Source organism: Centruroides vittatus, unplaced genomic scaffold (genome assembly GCF_030686945.1).
Source record: "Centruroides vittatus isolate TY-2023 unplaced genomic scaffold, ASM3068694v2 contig_787, whole genome shotgun sequence".
In the NCBI taxonomy this organism is placed as follows: Eukaryota; Metazoa; Arthropoda; class Arachnida; order Scorpiones; family Buthidae; genus Centruroides; species Centruroides vittatus.
In genome coordinates this window covers 162,547-169,304 of record NW_027122507.1, presented here as the reverse complement: position 1 = coordinate 169,304, position 6,758 = coordinate 162,547, and positions in this window count along the sequence as shown.

The following is a 6,758-nucleotide window of genomic DNA, read 5'->3' as shown; positions in this document are numbered from 1 at the left end:
ATGAACTAGAATATGTTAAACAGATTGCTTCCACACATGCGTACAGCCATTTGTTAATCATCCCACTAGCTTCCACACATTAAGCTAAGTCATCCACCACCATTACAAGTGTTAACAAAGCAGAGAGTAATTGTGTAGTTCTAAGCTATAAACCGTCTCTACATCACATTTACAAGTAGATTGCCAGAGATTCAAATCTACACTTAACTTATAGGAGAAAACACAATATTTTCTGCCTTCTATCTAATGCAAAACATAACACAGATGATGCAAAGGCATCGGGTTACAGTATCCCATTACAAGATGAATGGTTTAACAGGAGACTGACATACATCGGATCCACATACAGATCTCTACAAGCCAGGATATGCAACCACAAATACAATGTAGCAAAGGGGAATTTTAATACTACTATTGCCCATTATGCTGCTGAACTAGTAGTCTTCTCGTTGGGATAAGGCTACTCTTATACACAGGGTCTTCGACCAACTCGATACAATTGTTAGATAGGCCTTAGAAATTTATACAGCTGACAAGAACGGAATGGAAATTGCATAAACTCAGATTGTATTCCAGTACCACAAGCCTGGAAATATTATTTAGACTGCCACACATTTAATTTTATTAATAATTTCATTTGTACTGTACATTATACCTTGTAAAAAATATTGCTTATTTATTTATGATGTAAACTGTGTATCACTGTCTCATTAGAACATCGTTTTGAAGGTTTAAAAAATTGGAACGAGGCAATGTTTGATTGATAGAACTGTTATTTTATTCTTCCTAATGAGGACCAATAAATTGTAATTGAAAATGTTTGACTAGTAAATGTTTTTACTTGTTGCTTGCTGAAAATTGCATTTAGGTGTTATTCCTTTGAAAACAATTCTGTTCAGTACTGTACAGTACATGTGTAAAACCTACTGCAAATTCACTTGTATTCACTGTACAGTACATGTATTCACTGTACAGTACATGTACTCTATGTTTTAATGTATAACACTGAATAGAATATTATCTTGTTTTAATTACAGAATATTGCAAATTATATAGTATTACTTAAATTTTTTATTTTATTTATTTATTTATTTTTCGTTATGACCTGTATTGAACTTGTACAAGATTCAGTACAGTACTGTAATTAGTTCTTTATGTCAAGTTTTTTATAACCCCATCTGGGTGACCACCTGAAAATTGTATACCCTAAAGGTGGCCTTATAAATGAAATTTTCCTGTATTTATAAATAAAATAACACAAAAGGTATAAATTAAAAATAATGTCACTGTTTTCGAGTATTCTTAATGAATAACTTAAGAGATAGGCCTGGTAAATTAATATTAAATAGTTGGGAAAATTAAATCATACATATTAAATAGGTTTACCATACAATCTGCCACACAACACTAAATTCACAAGTTAACATTAAAATGTTTCAGATTAAAAGAGCGTTTTAATTTAAGCACAAGTCATCGTCAACATAGGATAGCAGACCTTGTAAAGCGAACTCTGCCCTGTTTCACTGAATGGCATCACAGGGTTTAACACATTAACTACCATCCGACATGCTGGTCGTCATACTACTTAGGGCCTCAGATTGCCAGCCGTCACCTGACATTGCTATAACCAATGTAGTTTCATTCAAGGTTAAATTATCCTGGCTTTGTAAGACGTTGTTTTACATCCTAGTGGTGGCCTCTCGCAGATGTCTATGAAGTTGGTTTCTGAATGCTGACCGTCGAACCACCCTGTGAGGCTCATAAAGGGGTTCGACGATCGGCAGTCAAACCACTTCATCTGATAGTTTTTCCTTTTTTTAACTATTCACTATTGAAAAAACACTATCGAAAACTAATGTATTCTCTCACCACCGGTTTGTTTAAAAACAATACTCACACCCAAAACTAATAACCAGTGTGAAAATTCCCAAAAAAGCAAACATTTTCGATTCTCCTCCTGGGATCTTCATCGGGCTTAATTCGAGTTCCAATGGAAAGAACTAATTACCGTATATCTCGGCGTATAAGATGAGGTATAAATTTTCATCGAAGTTTTATAGTTTTAGCATATATCTGTCATATGAGACAACCCCAGAAACTATCAACAGCCTATGAATTTAGTTTAGATCAGCGATCATCATCTGAATAATAATACTGTATAGCGTATACGGAATTATGTCTTATTCATAATTTTTCGAACAAACAAATTTTATTTTCTTGCACTGCCTTGCGATCGTTGCAAACATTTGCACTGATTCGGCATTCGGATAATGACCTTGACTATTTACAAAAATGCCGTATAGGCTATTCTATTTTGTGCACATACCCTACTCTCCACTAGTAAATAATTAAGGTTTGTCCGTTTTTTTATAATGGTTTTAATTTATATAAATTTTAATCTAATTTTTTTGTATCTGTCCTATAAGACGACCCTGGATTTTGGGGGCCTTTTTTAATGATTCAACTATCGTCTTATCTGCCAAGATATATGGTAAGCCTGACGAAGATTCCAGGAGGGGAATCGAAAGCGTTTGCTTTTTTGGGAGTTTTCACACTGATTATTGGTTTTGGTGAGTATTGTTATCGAAAACTAGTTTAATTATTCTCTTTTGTTACATATAAAGTAATTAATATTAAATATCCCGTGGTCTTAGTCTCCAGTTTCAGGCCATATGACGGCCTGAAACAGGCCAGTTATCATTGATATATTTTTTTATCTTCACTCTACTGACTGTTATACGTGGTACAATCCAAAAGTTTAGGAACTGCAGTAATCTATGACAACAAAAGTATGTATTTGAAGTTACAGCGTATGAAATTGATTCTACCAAACCACCTCTATATGTTCGGGTTAATTTCACCCATGTCATGTGATTAAACCGCAAGCGCTGCTGTTTTTTCCAGAGATAGTTACCTTTGTTCTGCAACGTAATAAAAGTGGAGTTTCAAGAATAACCCCCAACATTAAATTTTGTCAGCGTTTAGGTAAAACACCTACGGAGACTTTAAAATCGCTAAGAAAGGTGTATGGTGATTCTACCATGGCAAAGTTGAAATGTTGGAGGTTGTTCTTGAAACTCCACTTTTATTATGTCGCAGAACAAAGGTAACTATCTCCGGAAAAAAACAGCAGCGCTTGCGGTTTAATCACATGACATGGGTGAAATTAACCTGAACATGTAGAGGTAGTTTGGTAGAATCCATTTCATACGCTGTAACTTCAAATACTTGCTTTTGTTGTCATAGATTACTGCAGTCCCCAAACTTTTGGATCGTACCATGTATAATGACTGTTCTATTTATACCATAATAAAATATTAAATAGCAAATTTTCTCATTGTGGCCTGATAAAATGCAAAATATCATATTACAGGTGGCAGTTAATGTGTTAAGAGACTATGCCTTAATCATAGATCTGGTCTGTTACCCCTTTCGGTGTCCTGGACTCTTTTAAGTCGGGCCTGAGATAACTACTTTTGGGACACCTTCCTTGCTTCTCAGGTCCAATCCTCTTATTTGGCATATGTTTTATTGGTGCAGTGTGTTCTGCACATAGAATTATACTCAGCTCATCTTATTAATGGCCAGCGGGGTCTCCTTCCCTACAAGAAGGGAGTACCCTGCTCAGTACATACACTGAGCTTATAGATTTAGAAGACCTATCACTTTCTCCATCAAATCCTTTAGTTTCTTTAAGTTTCCTTTACCAGCTGCTAGCATTCTAAGCACTTGTTCAGGCAGCTTGGACCAGTCAGCTTGGTCAGCCCCTCAGCAGAAATCCTCAGTAAGAGGACAGTCAAGTACATAGGTCCTTGTGTCGCCACAAGGGCACCCACAGGAGCAGCTGTCATCTCTTTGTCCAAACTTGAACTTGAAGTGGGGAAACCTCCCATGTCTGGTCAGTATTTGCATTGTCTTCCAATCACTGGAGTTCGGCCAACTTCAGGCATGAAGGCATAGGTTGACCTACCTATTGTACTTTGAGTCCAGTGCTCTTGCCAGTGAGTCATAGATCGTTGCAGTAGAGCAATGATTCTTAACAGGGAGACCACGGCCCCCTGGGGGTCCATAAGGAGTTTGCCGGGGCTGCCAAATTATGCAAAATTTCTTTCAGAATATAATAAAAAGAAAATTGATGTATAACCGAATCTTGTATTGAAAAGTGAAATAAGAAAGATAAAGTTTTTATATTTAGTTTCTTTTTATTTTTTATTTCTTCCTACATACAACTTTCTTAGTACAGAAGAAATAAATGCAAATATGCTACTTACACCGCGGTATTTACTTCTTTTATTCCAAAGCAATTCTAAGAAACTATTAATGTTTGAAATTTTAAAAATAATTAGGAAAAATAGTAGGCTTAGTAGTAGGCTTTGAAAATTTAAATATTTTTTCAAAAGATATGCAAAATTTTTACGACAAGTTGTGGGTGTTTTACTTTTGGTTTAGTTTTATTATCGACTTTGGATCGATTTATTGACATGTTTCTTATTTTATTTTTTGTTAAAAGTTAATCAGTTTTCATGTTTAATTGTGAAGTTTGAATGTTATTTAAATAGATAATGAAATAATAAAGTTATGATTTACATTTATTATATAAAAAAATAAAGCAATAATAAAAAATAAATTTATTATAGATAATTTAACAAATATAAATTATTATTAAAAAAATGGGAGTCACAAAAAAATTATGAAATATTTGGTGGACCACGAGTATAAAAAGGTTAAGAACCACTGCAGTAGAGTACCTTTTATGTATGTAGTCGAGGGTTCCACCGTCCTTGTTACAAATGGACCCCTGGGCCCTGCCTTAGCCAGTTAGTTGGCACGCTCATTACCCGGGATCCTGATGTGGTCTCAGACTCACCTCAGGGCAAGGTGTCGTTTGTGCCTTGCCCTCAGTACCCTACCTCTGATCTCCTGTACCAGCTCATTCCTATGGTACCCGTCACTCAAGGCCTAAAGGGACAACTGGCTGTCAGAGTAAACTGACAAGTTCTGGACCCAGGTGTTGTAGGATCCTGTGGGATCCCTCCAGGGCCACCAATCAGTTCTGCCTGGAACACAGATCCCTCCTGATTCTGACCGACTGACTGTACACACGAACTCTGTCAAAATAGATGCAGTACGCAGCACCTACTGAGCTAGCATCTTTTGAGCCATCGGTGTATATTTCAACACTGTTGTTTGTTAGTTCACTGACATCTCAGTCTAATCTAATCCTATAGGCAGGATGGACTTTTAGTATGTCTGTCTGATGTCGAAGTCTGACCGGGTACCTCTGATTGCAATGCTTAGCCTCTATACCTTCCACCGGTGTTCTGTAGAATTCTGCCTCTTGGCTGACTACCAGAGGCAATGGGAACATACATACATACATAGGGGGAAGAAATGGCCTTACTGAAAGCATAGCCATAAGAAAGAAAAGAGGGGGAGATAGAGGAGGAGAGTAGGGGTTAGGGAGGGGATGGAGGTAGGAAGGGAAGGGAGAGAAAAGATGGTGAAGAGGGGAGAGTGGGATTATCTGAGGCCTTACATGGAGTCCGTAAATTTACACAAAAGAAAATATACATACAAATATAATACAATTACATGAGTACATAGAACATGGGTAAGTGATCCCGACAAAAGACCGTCTGTGAAAAGAGGGTCACAAAACAATCAAAGTAATTACAGAAGACGCCCTGAGTTACATATGGGTAGAAGAGGGCGGTGTGATTAACTAAAAATTTTAATGTTTTTAACAAACTTAAGAAGTCCACTGTAGAGTTGCTTATTGCTGACCACAATGTCTGGAGTGCAGGGCCATGGGACATTTTCTTGGAGCGCCGTTCTTATTAAGTTCCGCCTTTCGGTATTGTAGAGCGGGCACTCAAACAAGATATGGTGGCTGTCTTCCCAGACCACCGGAGAGCAGGCACAGTAGCCCGTCGTTTTGTTTAAGAAACGGGCGAGATAGCTGTTCATATTACCGTGGCCGGTAATAAGTTGAGTCAATTCGTAGTTAGGTATAAAATGAGAGAGTTTTGTCCTGTTAACAATGGATGGCAGAAAACTGTAGATAGTCTTGCCTGTATCTCCCGAGTCCCAGCGCTGTTGCCAGCGCTGAATAGCAAAATCATGAATCTGGTTGGTGATCCAGCTATAGGGGATTTTAGCGTAGGAGTACTTACTGAGGTTGATGGCAGCCTTTTTGGCAAGGAGGCCAGCCTGGTCATTCCCGGTGACACCCGAATGACCCTTGACCCAAGTGAGGGTAATATGGACGTGTTGAAGATCGTTGAGGGTGGTAATTATGTCCTTTATAATTGGAAGCTTGATGTTCAGTTTCTTGATTTGATGCAGGACCACACAACTGTCTGTGTTAATGGTGACATTCTTGTGTAAGAAGGAGCCGATGTTATTTTTAATATAGGTAATGGCCTTTAGAACCGCCAGCGACTCTGCTTGATTATTAGTACAATAGTTCTCAAGTCTACAGTACTGCTGGTAGAGCCTTTTATTATTTCTGTCATACACCACGACTGAGCCGCCAGTGCCGTGTTCAGAATGGGACCCGTCGGTGAAAATGTTGGTGCTGTTGTTATTCAGAGGGGGGGTCTTTAATGAAGATGCTGTAATTGGGATCTTTAGCAGGGTGATAGTGGCAGTCTATATAATTGATGTCAAGCCCATTAGTTGCAATTAAATCTAGGAGACGGGGAATATGGTCACCTTCCATAAAAGGGGCTATCTTTTTATTCAGTTACTGAATGGTG